We start from the raw sequence: 14,425 nt of genomic DNA on the forward strand, positions 1-14,425 counted from the left end.
TGTCCTGACAACCACCCGTGGTGCCAGCGACGGATCCCAAGGAACAAGCGTAAGGACCAGGAGGGAGAGTGCCTCGCACGAGTGCCACAGCCTCCAGCTCCCGGGGTGAGACCCCCGGGGACGCCCACGCTTCCCCACCTCCTAGCACTCCTCCGTAGCCCACACGCTGGCAGGAGACACAGAACAGACCCAGTCCTCTGCTGGAACGCAGCCGCTGGCGTGACGCTCACCCAGCCGCATGCCCTAGCTTCTCCTTTCAACACCGGAAAAGCCACGGTCCTCAGAGCACAGGCCACAGGCCAGGGCGCCGCTGCCCGTGACACGTCCTCTGCCTGGGGGTCTTTCCGTGCCTCTGCCCCACGTCCCTGGCACCTTCCTGGACTTGCGCTCAGAGTGTCACATTCCAAATGTCCAACTGGTAAGCGTGGTTCCCAGCACAGTGGAAGTGCTTCCAGGGTAGGGACTAAGTTTTATTCATCTTTGTGCTTGAAATATAAGTAAGACAAGACGCATGTCGTTTGATCAGGAAAAGCAAAAGCTGGTCATCCATCTGAAGGTATATATGACCATCATCAGGCTTCAAAGCAGCACCTTAAAATGTGAAAAACCCGGATTCCGGGTCTCCAGCTCTGTGGTTCCCAGGCCCTGGTGGACGTCGAAATCATACACGGATCTCTGTCAAACTGTAGAAGCTGGAGTCCCGTCTCTGAGTCAGAAGCTGGGGTGGGAAGGGGACACAGGTAATTCTGGTGAGCCAATGTGGCTGGACACGATTCCCTCACTTCTGGGTCAAGCATTTTTAAATGAATCCAGCCAGCCTGTAATGAAACAACTTCCTGGCATGGACATTTGATTCCTGCTCCCTCATCACTCCAATCAGAAATGTAACACGACGACTGTACAGGCACATCAGTGCGGGCGGGCGGGCGTGTCACCTTGCATGGGGACTCCACTGGGCAGGGTCACACCCCCCCCTCAGGCTGCCCACGTCTTCAGAATTCTGCTCCCACAAGGAGGACGGCACAGGGCTGCCAGGAGGCCACAGAAAGCCTTAGTGCTGCAGCTTCTTTGCCAAAGAACAGATCCTGAAAAGCCCCTGGCAGCGCCCCAAACAACTCCTCAGGGCAACGAAACCACTGTCGGCAGTGCCGGTGCCTGGGCCTGACAACCGGAGCACACAGGGGACATGTGCTTGCGGAAGGCGGCCCTGGGGCTGAGCCGGATCCCAGGATCCATGGACTGTGTGTCCACCGACCCTGCCAGGCAAGTACTTTGCCCTCGACTTCCGGGGGCATTCGGGTGCCTTAGGGGATGCCCGTGTGGATCTAACAAACACGAGAGAACGTTAATTTCACTGTTTAGGCCCTTTTCCTTTCCCTTCTTTCTATTATTATTATCATCTTTTACATCCCAGAAAAGAGCCTGAAAGTTCTGGATACATTAAATGTATTTCTGAAACTATACTCAGCACACGACTTGAGGCAGAAACACACACACACACACACAGAGTGTGACGAAGGGGCGGCAGAGCAGGAAGAGCCCTCAGAAGGTCTGGGCTTCGAGCCTATGCCTCCCAGTAAACGTGCATGACCTGGTAACACACGTATTTACTCCCTCTGGCGCTGTCTCAGCCACGTGAAGGACAAAGACCCCGCTGGGAGATACTCACAGGGTTAAGGTAAGAATCAAAGAATGTGGGTGAGGATAGGCAGTTCAACCACACCCAACACATACACGCCCACCAGAACTGACAATAGTTAACAGCAGCACAGATGTCATCTATACTGAGCACAAATGGTTTCCATATGTTTTTTTCTAGACTTCACAACAACTTATATATGACATGCATTATTTCTCACAATGCTGAAAGGAAACTGGGACTCAAGGAGATCAAGTAAGCTGTCCTAGGAAACAGGGCCAGAAAGTGGCAGAGCTGTGGTGCAAACCCAAGTCTGTCTGATCCCGACGCCCATCTGTCCCCCACTCTACTACACTGATGTGTGTTTCCTTCTAAAAACAGCTTACCTTGCCAAAACCAAAAGTACCCAAGTTTTAAATTTTTAAAATTCCATTTCAGAGGTGGATCAGTTACACCTATTTTGTTCGACTTATAATTCTAGAACATGTGGTCAACAGTGAAGGGCAGTTCCTTTCAAACCACATGCTATTTTATAACTATTTCAAAATTGGTCGTCAAGATGTGAGCAATTCCAGTGTGGTTTTGGAAGGGCGTGGCAGCCACAAGCAGACATCTGGTGCTGATGTCACTCCCCTGGGAGAGAGAAACAGGAATGCGGAGGCTAAAGTCACCTCGGGAGCCAAGTACTGCCTTCAAAATGATCCTGGACCCTCACAGCTGCTCTAGGTGAGCACCCAGAGGGAGGAGGGAGAGAATCAGCTTCAGTAAAGGCCGTGAGGTGGCCTACAAGCCTTTCCTTCAATGAAACTTAATAAGACTATAAGGTGTCAAAGCATCGTCCTTACTACCTGTTGAGTAAAGTGGGGTTCAGAGGGGTTTAATGATTTGCTCAGGATCACACAGCTGGAAGAAGGTGGGGAAGGGTCAAATCCATCCTGTGTTCACGCAGGCTGCCCCCAGCCTGTGACAACCTTGGAGAGAGGAACCTGCCTTCTCTCCACGGGCAGTCCAGCAAACCAGCACAGAGGAGAAACAGCCAGTGAGGCTTCCGGTTCTGGCACCAGGAAGGACAGATGCACTTCCTTTCATCCCTTCTTCTGGGCCTTTCAACTGACCACATGGTATCGGTCACGTTTTTTTATAAAAATTCTTTCCCTTTTTTTTTTTTTTTTTTGCGGTACGCGGGCCTCTCACCGCTGTGGCCTCTCCCGTCGCGGAGCACAGGCTCCGGACGCGCAGGCCCAGCGGCCATGGCTCACGGGCCCAGCCGCTCCGCGGCATGTGGGATCTTCCCGGACTGGGGCACAAACCCGCGTCCCCTGCATCGGCAGGCGGACTCTCAACCACTGCGCCACCAAGGAAGCCCCTCTTTCCCTTTTAAATCTGCAAAATAATGTGTTGATCCCAGCAACCCCAGTGGTGATCAATGAGTGTTCTGGATCATCGTCACCGCCATCTCATGTATTTATATTTAAATCATTTTGATCTACTGTGATCACTGTTTTCTGATGCTCAAACTGTCCCAGCTTAGGTCAGTGGGAACCTCTTTACGCTGATCTAGTTGGAGTTTCTAAGACAAATTTCTCTTCTTGCAAACAACTTTGAAGCTTCTTGATAATGACCACAGCCCCGTGTCTCTCCGTGTCTCCCTGTAACAGCTTGCCTGGTGCCCACTGTCAGGACAGTAAACGCCCCATAACTACACAGTATCCGACTGGCCTACTGCTCCACATCACCCAAAGTCTGAGATGTTCCTACTAGAAAGTCCTTGAGTGCCTTTATTTTCCTTTAGCCAAAACTAAATTTAAAATAGGAACCTAAAATAAATGGCTAGGGAATAAACTTTCTGGAAAGAATCCAAACTGGCTCTATCATCTCTTATTTACAGAACTGTCAAAACTGTTCTTCTAAAAAGAGCTCACTCTCCCACCTCCCCCTTATTCAACTGTATCTTTAACTCTGGTTCTTATTAATGAACCAGACCCAAGAATCTTTGATGTGGGAGGGACTTGGGAAAATGAGAACCGGAGTTGCTGAGACCACAGCAGATGAGACCCCGTTTCTCCCCAGTTCTAATCCCACAGCCTCCCATTTCCCACACCTCACTACACAAAGGTCAGACCTTCCACCAATCCATACAAGGGGATGAAATGAAAGACTAACAGAAAACTCTGCTACGGAGCCAGCGAGCATGTGCACACGTTGCATTTAGAGGTGAGGGTTGGGCCTTGTTGTGTGCCTTCTAGTTTACTTGATTATGTCATTTTTAAAAACGGATACGGGCTGCCCTGGTGGCGCAGTGGCTGAGAGTCCGCCTGCCGATGCAGGGGACACGGGTTCGTGCCCCGGTCCAGGAAGATCCCACATGCCGCGGAGCGGCTGGGCCCGTGAGCCATGGCCGCTGGGCCTGTGCGTCCGGAGCCTGTGCTCCGCAACGGGAGAGGCCACAGCGGTGAGAGGCCCGCGTACAGAAAAAAAAACAAAAATAAACCCTGATACCAAGAAGGCGGCCCAGTGCATATAGTTCAAGCAAAATTGTTGGACCCAAATGGGGAAAAGGCAGCCTTTTTACTCCTGCTCAATGGGCCACAGCACGGCGGGGGAGCCAGCCACCTGCCCAGTGCTGCCGAAGGACAAGAAGGGTCCCACGGCCAACTCATCTCCGCCAGCTTCAAGTCCACCTGATGCCTGCTCCTCGCTGCCAGCCTGCAGCGGGCTGTGATGGTGTGCTGGGTGCACACGAGACGAGTGCGACCCATGTCTCAGGACAGATGCACCAACCCGTGCACGATGGCCTGTGATGTGCTGGGGCTGAGGATTCAGAGACGCCAAGAAGGGGACGTTTGAGCTGAGGCTCCAAGGTCAGCTGGGAATTTCCAGACAGAGACGAGCAGGAACAGGAAGGTATCAACCCCAGGGGAACAGCAAGGAGTCCTGTGTGTTCAGAGGCTGTGAACACTTTCTCAGTCTTCGAGCCTCCGCCTGCACCCAGCTCCCGACGCAAAGCCATCTCAGGGCAGCACCAGCCTCACTGTCCTACCCACCTGGGGCCGCTCCTGGGTCTTTACAGTCCGAAGGATCCCGAAAAGAAAGCCGGTCCTTTACAGACAAGGACGCCAAAGCTCAGAGCGGGCACTGACTTGCTCAAGCTCACACAGCTAGTTGGCAGCAGTTCGAGAACTAGAACTCAGCTTTCCAGCCTCCGGTCCGCGCAAGTCCTCCCAACCAGGCGAGGAAGCGTTTCTTCATTTGCTCGCCACACAGTCACTATTCTCGGCTCTAGGCTAACAGAAATGTGCTACAATCCTCCAGCCAAGCACACGCACTGGCAATCCGAAGTCCAAGTGCCCTAACCAGAGACAAATGGGGGTACATGTTGGAGGGGGAGGGGGAGGCAGCCTGACGGTGCTCGCCTTGGCCAGGACCCTCCAACCCCCCGCTCCTGGCCAGGCAGGGGTCAGGCTGAGGTAAACTCATCCACATCACTGCACACGCCAACCATCCACACAGACAGCCCCGCCAAGGGCACGGTTTAGGAGAGACATATGTTCTCTGCAGTAGAGCTTTATAAAGACCCCCCCAGATGAGGATTAATATTCAAATGTGAGCCGCAATTGTAATGTCAGGATAATCTGTATGACTCAGTGTCAAGGAGGCCAGGCCACTTCCCCTCAAGCTGTCAGCCCCGCACATCACCTGATCTAACTCTCGGCAGACAGCTCCTGGGAAAGCAATTTCCTGGAGTCAAAGATAATCCCCACTTCTCAACAGGATCTCTACCCTGTGAACACCTCATGGGAGAAAACCATTTTTAGCACTTTATTTCTAGACTCATCCCAGATAAAAATCTTTCCATTCACAATTTGGTAATCTGCATTAAAAGTTCTAAAAACATTTTTTGCCATCCCCTCCCACTTCTAGAAATTTATCCTAAAGAAATAATCAAGTGATCAGAGATGTATGTACAGAACAACTGATAAACTGAAAATGTATTAAGCTCCAACAAAATGGAAATGGTTAAAGAACAGTGTCTCTACAAAATGGAATATGATGTAAGCTTTTAAAATCATGATGTAGGAATATGGTCAGGATAGAATGCCAAGTAAAAAAAGGGCAGGACACAGAACTATATATTTCATCTCAATTTTGTAAAAGGTAAAATGTAGAGAAAGGCCGAAAGGAAAGGACATCAAAATGCTAAGGTGGTGATAAAAGAGCAGGTGCTCGGCACCCGGAGGCTGGTGCAGGCCAGGTGCTTTCCGTGCATCGTTGTACCCTCCTTGAGGGGCATTTCGCAGAGGAGGGGACAGACTGTGGTGGCGGAGATACCTAGGCCAGGCGGAAGCTCCGAATGGCCAGGGTCACAGCCCGGAGGACCTCAGACCAAGAATGCAGCTCGGCCCCTCCCATCTCACAGAGGGTGGCATCTGGCCGGGCTGTGACTTCGTTCTAATGCTTTTCTGAATTTTTTAAATGTTCTAAACTAAGCTCATATTATCTTTATAATCAGAAAACAACAACACAAGGAATAAACAAACTAGAGAAACCTGAAATGTCAGCCCCAACGGCTCAGTTACCTTGGTTCTCCATGCCTACTGAGGGTATCAGAATCTGTCTTTCTCCACCAGTTTCTCCTGCACAAGTTGACATGATAGAGACAGCTTTTGCAACCTAACCTGAGCACCTGCATCGTCTCTGGTAAGACACGAGCACCCACCACCAAGGGTCTGATGAGAATGCCCACCGGATTTCACAAGCCCTCAGGGCCCCGCTCAAGCCGGGCACATGGAAAGATGGCCTTGCCCCTGGGGCTTCACCATCGCCATTCCACCACTCTCCAACACTCTGCGCTCCCCCTACTTTCTTTCTTTCTTTTTTATTTTTAAATAAATTATTTATTTTTGGCTGCGCTGGGTCTTCGTTGCTGTGCGCGAGGGCTTTCTCTAGTTGCGGCGAGCGGGGGCTACTTTTCGTCGCGGTGCGCAGACTTCTCATTGCGGTGGCTTCTCTTGCTGCAGAGCACGGGCTCTAGGCATGCGGGCTTCAGCAGTTGTAGCTTGTGGGCTCAGTAGTTGTGGCTCACGGGCTCTAGAGCTCAGGCTCAGTAGTTGCGGCACACGGGCTTAGTTGCTCCGCAGCCTGTGGGATCTTCCCAGACCAGGGCTCGAACCCGTGTCCCCTGCGTTGGCAGGCGGATTCTTAACCGCTGCGCCACCAGGGAAGTCCCCCTGCGACTTTCAAAACTTCATGCAAAACTCATATCCATCAAGACTTTCCTGGGGCGTCCCCTCTGACCTTATGGAGACCTCTTGATTGTTAACACAGGATGTACCTGGACTGGTGATGTCTGGCACAGGCAGCCAGCAATGGAGTTAAGAAGGTCAGAATCAACGTTCAACGTTATCGATCCATCCTGTATTTCCTGAATACCCCATCAGTCGAGAACTTCCCTGGATGCCAGCATAGAATCCAATCGTGGCAAAAGCCTACTGCGCCGCAAGCACTAACGAATGCAAAGATTCAGGACATGGAGCCCCTGCATCCAAGGAACAGCTTCCAATGAGAGACACGCACACACCAATCAATTTGGCGCAAAGACAGGTTGTAACGAGGATGACCCTGGAGGAATTCGGGGTGCCTGGTACGGCCAGAGCACGGGGAGAGTCCACAGATGACGTGGCTGGAGAGGCAGGAGGGGGCCAGGGGAAGGACTTCATCCCAGGCACCCCCAAAAGGTTACAAACTGACAAGATAAGACTTGCATTTAAGAAAAGTGAAATTGGAGGGGACAAAGATGAACCAGGCTTGGTACCAGCCAACACACAATTTAGCAAGACAAAAACAAATTAGCAAGACAAAGATAAACATGCAATAACAATCCACGTGGTATACATGACAGGAGGGGGAAAAGAGGACATTTCCTGGGGCCTGCGGACAGGAAAGGCTTCTCAGAGGAGAAGCTTACAGGAATTTTCCTTCAGAATCCAACAGAGGGTGAGATTAAAACTGGGCTGCCAGCTGCTTGCCTCATCCAACTCGCCTTATCCTAGGAGCTCCTTCAAGTCAGAGGAGACAGGGGCTCCTGCTAATGAACTGGCAGGGCCCCCCGTGAGCCGGGAGCCCCCAGAGGCCGGGCAGGCACAACAGGGAGGTGAGTCAACATCTGCTGGATGTGGACCACCAGCGATTAGAAGCTACATCGATCACACTGACGCCCTTTGCTGGCAAAGCCATCTGATGAGCTACATTACAGGACGTGCGTGTGGCCACTGCATGGCGTGCTCAGCCTTTCCCCCTCTGTTTTTACCTCACTGTACCTGAGGGATACAATTCCCATCACTTACAGCAGACGCCCCCAGCCCACCTCCACGGAGAGCACAGCAGACCAGGAGAGAAGTGACTCCTGTGGCCTCAGGGACAAGTAGCCCCCTGAAAATCAGTGGTCTCAAAGCCCATGTAACAACAGCCATTCACAGAGGGGAGACTTCACCCATTTACAGAGTCTCCTTCATCGTCACCACAACTCTGCAGGATTTTACAGATGAGGAAACACATTCAAACATATTTGCTAAATAACATAGTCAGTGTTTTACGGTAAGTAAGGCAAATAGCCAACTCTGTGATGGTATCCCCATCCACAAACCATGGGGGTTTGGCTACATGAGTGGTTCTTTAATCTTCTCATTATCACAGACAACAATAAGAATGAGAAGAACACTGTGGATTATCTTTTTAGGAAAAGGTATCCTTGCATAATTTTTTGTACAATTTTTGGGATACAAGGACCCTTTAGGCCTGTCCATAGACCCAACACACCAGGTAAAAAGCCCTAGCCTAGATGAGCATAAATCCCCTACCAAAAAATATGATGACCATGTTAATCAAATTTAATTAAGTATGATATTTGAGTATGTACGAACCACGTATAATTCAAGTTAATACTTGGGACATTAAGTCACAGATCTCAGCATACCTTCGGATGAGCTATCCTTCCATGATGAATATGTTGATCACAGCTGCCGGGATTCCACAAATTAGCCTTCTAAGTTCCAATCATTATCCTTAGCCATCAGAGAAGAGACAACGAGAATCTCAGAGCCTCATCACCGGAAGACGTCTCAAGGTCTCCGAGTGCACGTCCCCCCCCCGCCCCCGCGACTTCCCTAGAGACAGAGGGCCACCAACCAGCCCTCCGCCGGGACCCTTCCCACACCCAGCTCACCGCTGGGGCTGCTCCCCCGCTAACTTCCCCCTCAGATATGAGTCAAAACCTACTCTCATGAAACTACCCAGGAGAGAGGAACAGATAACATGTCTCACTTCCTCATGCCAGAGGAAAGCCTTCAGATGCGCCTTCTCCCACTCTCCCCAAGCAAAGACATCCTAGGTCCCCTCCTACCACAAGGTTTCCAGCTCTAACATGAGCTTCCTCCTAAAATGTTGCTCTTACAGCACAATAGTGGGACAACTAACTACCTTTTTTAGCAGCACTACATACTTCCCTAAGGTCACCTGTGCTCACCTTTGGCACACCTGTCACGTACTGGCTCCCACTGAACTTGTGACCAGGCAAAACCACCTGGAGGTTTTTCATCAGCCATATGACACCTAAGATGCTCCTATGGCGTCGCTGCTCGGTGTTTCTCCCCTGTGCACCCTCGCTCACATCCAGGCAGTGTGGCGCCGTGGGCACAAGGAGAGACTGGGAAGCACATCTGGTTTTGAATCTCAGCTCCTCTAGCTGCCAGCTAGACAGCCCTGGGTCAATCACTCCTCTGCGCCTCACTGACCTCATCTGTAAATGGAGTTACTGATAGTACCTAACTCACAGAGCTGGTGTGAGGATTAAACTTATGCATTTATTTATTAGCACAGTGCTTGGCCTACAATCAATGCTCTATATGAGTGTGAGATTTTTTATTATTGTTATGTTTCCACTCAAATTTATGAAAGTACATCAATACAGATGTATTTTCTTTGCTTTATCATCATTTGTTACAATCTATTCTTTTTTTTAATCCCAGATATGGTATACACACATCCTTTGTATCCTCAGTTTTACTGTCTGAAGACTTCATCATAAGAATTTTTCTTCGTTGCTACATAACCGTAATTCCATCAAGTAGCTATATTCTAATTTAGTTATAGGAGGCTTTCAGTTTTTCACTTTGATAAGCAATGCAACAACGCAATGAGCATCCCCAGTAAAGATTTTATTTTTCTTGATGTGCACGGCCAAACTGCTTTCTAAAAACTCCATGCACCAGCTTTCAAGGCCACAACAAAGTAGCAGAAAACCAGCTTCACTTTATTCTTGACAAACACTGCGGATTATAATTTAGTTATTCTCTTATGTAACAGGTGGGAAGTCATGCCAGACACAGTACCTTCTTAACGCACAATGAAATTTCACTTCCTAAACAATTACATATATTTCTTCTGAACTGCTCTATCCTAATTATGATATGGTAATAGAAACAATTCTGTGTTAATTTAATAGCCACATCCTAATTAGCATTGCAAACAACAGGGAGAAACACACACAAAAATTCTCATTTTCTTTTGTAGGCAGAAGATGGTAAGGGTTTGATGGAAAATTAGCATTTCTTTCTTTGCATTTTTCATTTCCAGGATGTGCCAATTTCTCTAAAAAAGGGTAAAGAAGGGATATCCCACTCTCGGTAAGAATAGCTCCACCAAGTCTTTAAGATACAGTAATTCTAGAGAAGTGAAAATCAAAGTCTTTTGTTGCTTCCTTCTTGATAAAGATGAATTTTTCCACCCACTGATATGTCAAATAGCTGAAAAATGTTAGCATCAACTTCTTGGGGGGAAAAAAAAACACCTATGAGCTGAGACAGAGATTGGGAAAGTTTAGACTAAGAACAGTATTAGAATAAATATGAACTGGGTTTTTTTTTTTTTTTTAAAGAGGTCAGATAGTCTATTGTAAGTGGGAAAAATTACTGTAGAAACAGTTTCTCAACAAATCATCATCATAACTGCTTTTGCAAACCTGTACACAAGACGTTCTAGAAAATACATCCAGCTGTGCTGTTATCCTTTTGAAAACTGGGAGCAAACATAGTGTACTTGCTATTGTGTAAGAAAAGTATTGTTTTGCATATATTGGGAACATACTGATAACCTTTTGGCTCAGTCCAATGTTTAAAGTCGGGGGGGAGGGGGCAGGGGTGTCTAAGGTGGTATTTTCAAGACCAGCAGCTTCACCATCACCTGGGAACTTATTCAACTAGCAAATACTCAGGCTCCATCCTGGACCTACTGAGCCGGAAACTCTGAGGGTAGAGACCAGCAATCTGTGTTTTAACAAGATCTCCAAGGGACTCTGGGGTGCTCTCAAGTTTCAGAACCGCAACTCTAAAACGGGGGTTGGCAAACTTTTCCTAAAAGCAAGAGAGAGAGATTAAAGGATTTTGTAGGCACCAAGAGGCAATACAGAGGTTACTGGGTATGTATGTGCTAAGATGCTAAAAACCACGCTTAGCTCACAGGCTGTAAATGACACAGCTCGCTACTGCAAGGCACCGCAACCACTCCCCCGCCCCTTCCACATACATAAATCTGTATAAATCCTGTTTACCCCTAAAATTTTAAGTTGATCTCTCCTACACTAAGAGGAGAGTGTAAGAACTTACAGCAGAAACGTAATAACATACAAATGAATACTACTGACATGTCCTATGTGTCTGCCGGCCTCTGTGCTGACCACTGCAGGGACACACAGGAGGTACATTTGCAGCTGTCGTGCTGTTCATGTGTCCAGAACCACATCTGTCACTTTTTCATGTTACCTCAGTTACTCGTCACGAACAAGCCCATGAAATATTAATACTCTCCTTTTACATATGAGGAAACTGAGGCTCAGAAAGATAAACAACTTTCCCGGCGTCACAGACTTTCTGAGCGGCACCGCCAGCTTTGACTCCAGGATTCCTGGATCCTAACACCCATGTGCTCTTTCTCCTAAACCACACCGCCTTTCAGAACAGGTCATGGACCTCAGGGCTTGTCATCTAACTGGGGGGCAAAGATCAACAGACATAAAACTATTTATAAAGAGCAAGATTTAAAGAGAGAGTAGAGTCTGCATATTAGATACTCTTTCAGTTTTGGCTGAAAGAAAAATCAAAACTGATTCAACCTCAAAACTCACAATTCAGAGGGGGACTGTGTTCAGCAGAATGCTGTCCCCTCCCCGACGAAGATGTACACTCCTAACCCCTGCAGGCAGGGATACTGTGCCATCCGAGGTTGCAGATGGAATTCAAGTTGTTAATCAGCTCAACTGGAGATGGGAAGATTATCCTGGATCACTGGGTGGGCCCAATGTAATCACAGGTCCTTAGATGTGGAAGAGGGAAGCAGAAGAGTCAGTGTCTGCTAGGGACTGAACTGTGTGTCATTCCCCTCCTCCCCCCAACCAAATTCATACGTTGAAGCCTCAACCCCCAGTATGATGGTATGTGGGGGGTGGGCCTTTGGGAGATAATGAAGTGTAGATGTGCTTAAGAGGGGAGGGCCGTCAAGATACGATTAGTGTCCAGAGCCCGCTCACTCTAGCATGCCTACGCTCTCTGTCTCTCTCTCTTTCTCCACCACGTGGGGATGCGGTGAGAAGGCGGCTCTCTGCAGGTCAGGGAGATAGCCTTCACCAGAACAAGAGCATGCCAGCACCCTGATCTCAGACTTGCAGCCTCCAGCACTGTGAGACAAATGTCTGTGGTTTAAGCCTCCCACGCTGTGGTATTGTCATGGCAGCCCATGAAGACTAAGACAGCATCAGAGTGACAGAGCGTGAGAAAGACTCCACCAGCCACTGCTGGCTTTGAAGATGGAAGGAGGCCCCTAGCAGAGGAACTCAGGGGCTTCTAGAAGCTGGAAGGGGCAGGGAAACCTACTTGCTTCCAGGAAGGAAGCCAGCCAACACCTTGATTTCAGCCCAGCGAGGCCAGTTTGGACTTCTGACCTCCAGAGCTGTAGGTGAATCAGTGTCATCTGAAGGCGCTCCGTTTGTGGTAATCTGTTACAGCAGTCACAGAAAACTAATAATACCGAGAGTTAAAGCAGGCTGACACCGCGTCAAGTCTCAGCGTCAAGTCTCAGCTCGATGGAGACAGCTGCATGGGCCTTCAACAGGCGCCTGGGACAGGAGCGCGTGCGTACAGACCAGGAGCAGGGCCAGATGGGAGACTGTGTGAAAGACACACACACGGCTGTGACACGCTCGTGCAGCAGGGAGCCACCGGTCAGCCTGGAGCAGAGAGAGACCGCGGAGGGCAGGGAATCGCTTAGAGATCAGCTGGGGCCAGCCCATGACCAATCAGGACACTCGGCAGAAAAGTCCTGCTGGCACATAAATTAAGGAACATGAGACAGGAAAATGTACACAGCAGTGTGAGGCATAAACACTAAATTATTTTCACTGTTCTTTTAATAATGCAGAAAACGAGCGTTCTTCCTATGCAAGCAGTCGCCTGAGGATGTTGAACACTCTAATGATGGAACCACTTCGGGGACTTCTCCTGGAACTAACAGCAGTCAGAGCCAGAAGGATGGTAGTTACAGCGCTCCTAACCGAGGTGGTCGCCAGCAGCTCAATCCCTTACTGAATATGCCTGGCTCATTTCCGACATCTAGTTCTAAAGAAGTTTAATCTATCCTTAAATTCCCCCACTAAATATATTCAAAAGAATGTGCTACTAAAAGCAGCTCTAGAGAAGAGACCCAAATGCTGTGAACGACGCCAGCAACTCGCAGGAGAAGGTACAGGGCTTCCTCAGGTGACTCTTTTGAAGGAGACAACACTTGCTCTGAAATAAAGACTTCAGGATCAGGATTCTGGCTTAAAAAAAAAAATTCAGAATTCACAGCCTTATAATAACTCAAACTTGGCATGATATAAAGATGGGTAAAAGAGGGCCCCTGCAAGGTCAGGCTGACGGTCAGCCTGCTGTGTGTGGTACCTCAGAAAGGACACAGGCTGGTGTCCAAATGCCACGTTAAAATTCCAGAGCAAACGTTTCAACTTCCGAAGCCTCGGTTTCCTCCAATCAAGCAGCAAAATGCCATTTCAAGCAGACCGAAAAGCATGAACAGAGAGAAGAGGACACGAAACGTGGCACGTTGGGGCAAAAGGCAAGTCATATCAAAGAAGGGCGCAGAGGGCTTCCCTGGTGGCGCAGGGGTTGAGAATCTGCCTGCCAACGCAGGGGACACGGGTTTGAGCCCTGGTCTGGGAAGATCCCACATGCCGCGGAGCAACTGGGCCCGTGAGCCACAATTACTGAGCCTGCGCATCTGGAGCCTGTGCTCCGCAACAAGAGAGGCCGTGATAATGAGAGGCCCGCGCACCGCCATGAAGAGCGGCCCCCGCTCGCCGCAACTAGAGAAAGCTCTCGCACAGAAACGAAGACCCAACACAGCCGTTAAGTAAGTAAGTAAGTAAATAAATAAATAAATAAAAAAGAAGGGTGCATAGAGTTGGGAGGGACTCCGCACAGGTAGCCTGGGTCCAGGTGATGCAAGGAGCTGGGACCAAATCTGGTCTTCTGCCATGTTTACTAACCCGAGGCTCGCGGTGGGAGCGGTTAAGGGATGCGGTAGTAGTTTCACAGGCAAAGTAATCTGCAAAAGGTTAAGACCAATTTCCCCTCACAATTCACTTTAGCGTATTAAAGTCTTTGGCTAGTCCTGCAGGATGAAAAACCTGTTACCCGTGCTTTAGTCCAATTTCCCTAAAATTCCGGAGCCCACAGAGGCCTC

General features: G+C 49.2%; 1 protein-coding gene across 7 annotated transcripts in view; it reads right to left on the bottom strand.

Moving 5' to 3' along the window:
• ASAP2 (ArfGAP with SH3 domain, ankyrin repeat and PH domain 2) overlaps nt 1-14,425 on the bottom strand; it is a 156,695-nt gene that overhangs the window by 84,906 nt on the left and 57,364 nt on the right. The gene's annotated exons all lie outside the window — the stretch shown is intronic.

The sequence above is a fragment of the Stenella coeruleoalba genome (genome assembly GCF_951394435.1).
Source record: "Stenella coeruleoalba genome assembly, chromosome: 13".
NCBI lineage: Eukaryota > Metazoa > Chordata > Mammalia > Artiodactyla > Delphinidae > Stenella > Stenella coeruleoalba.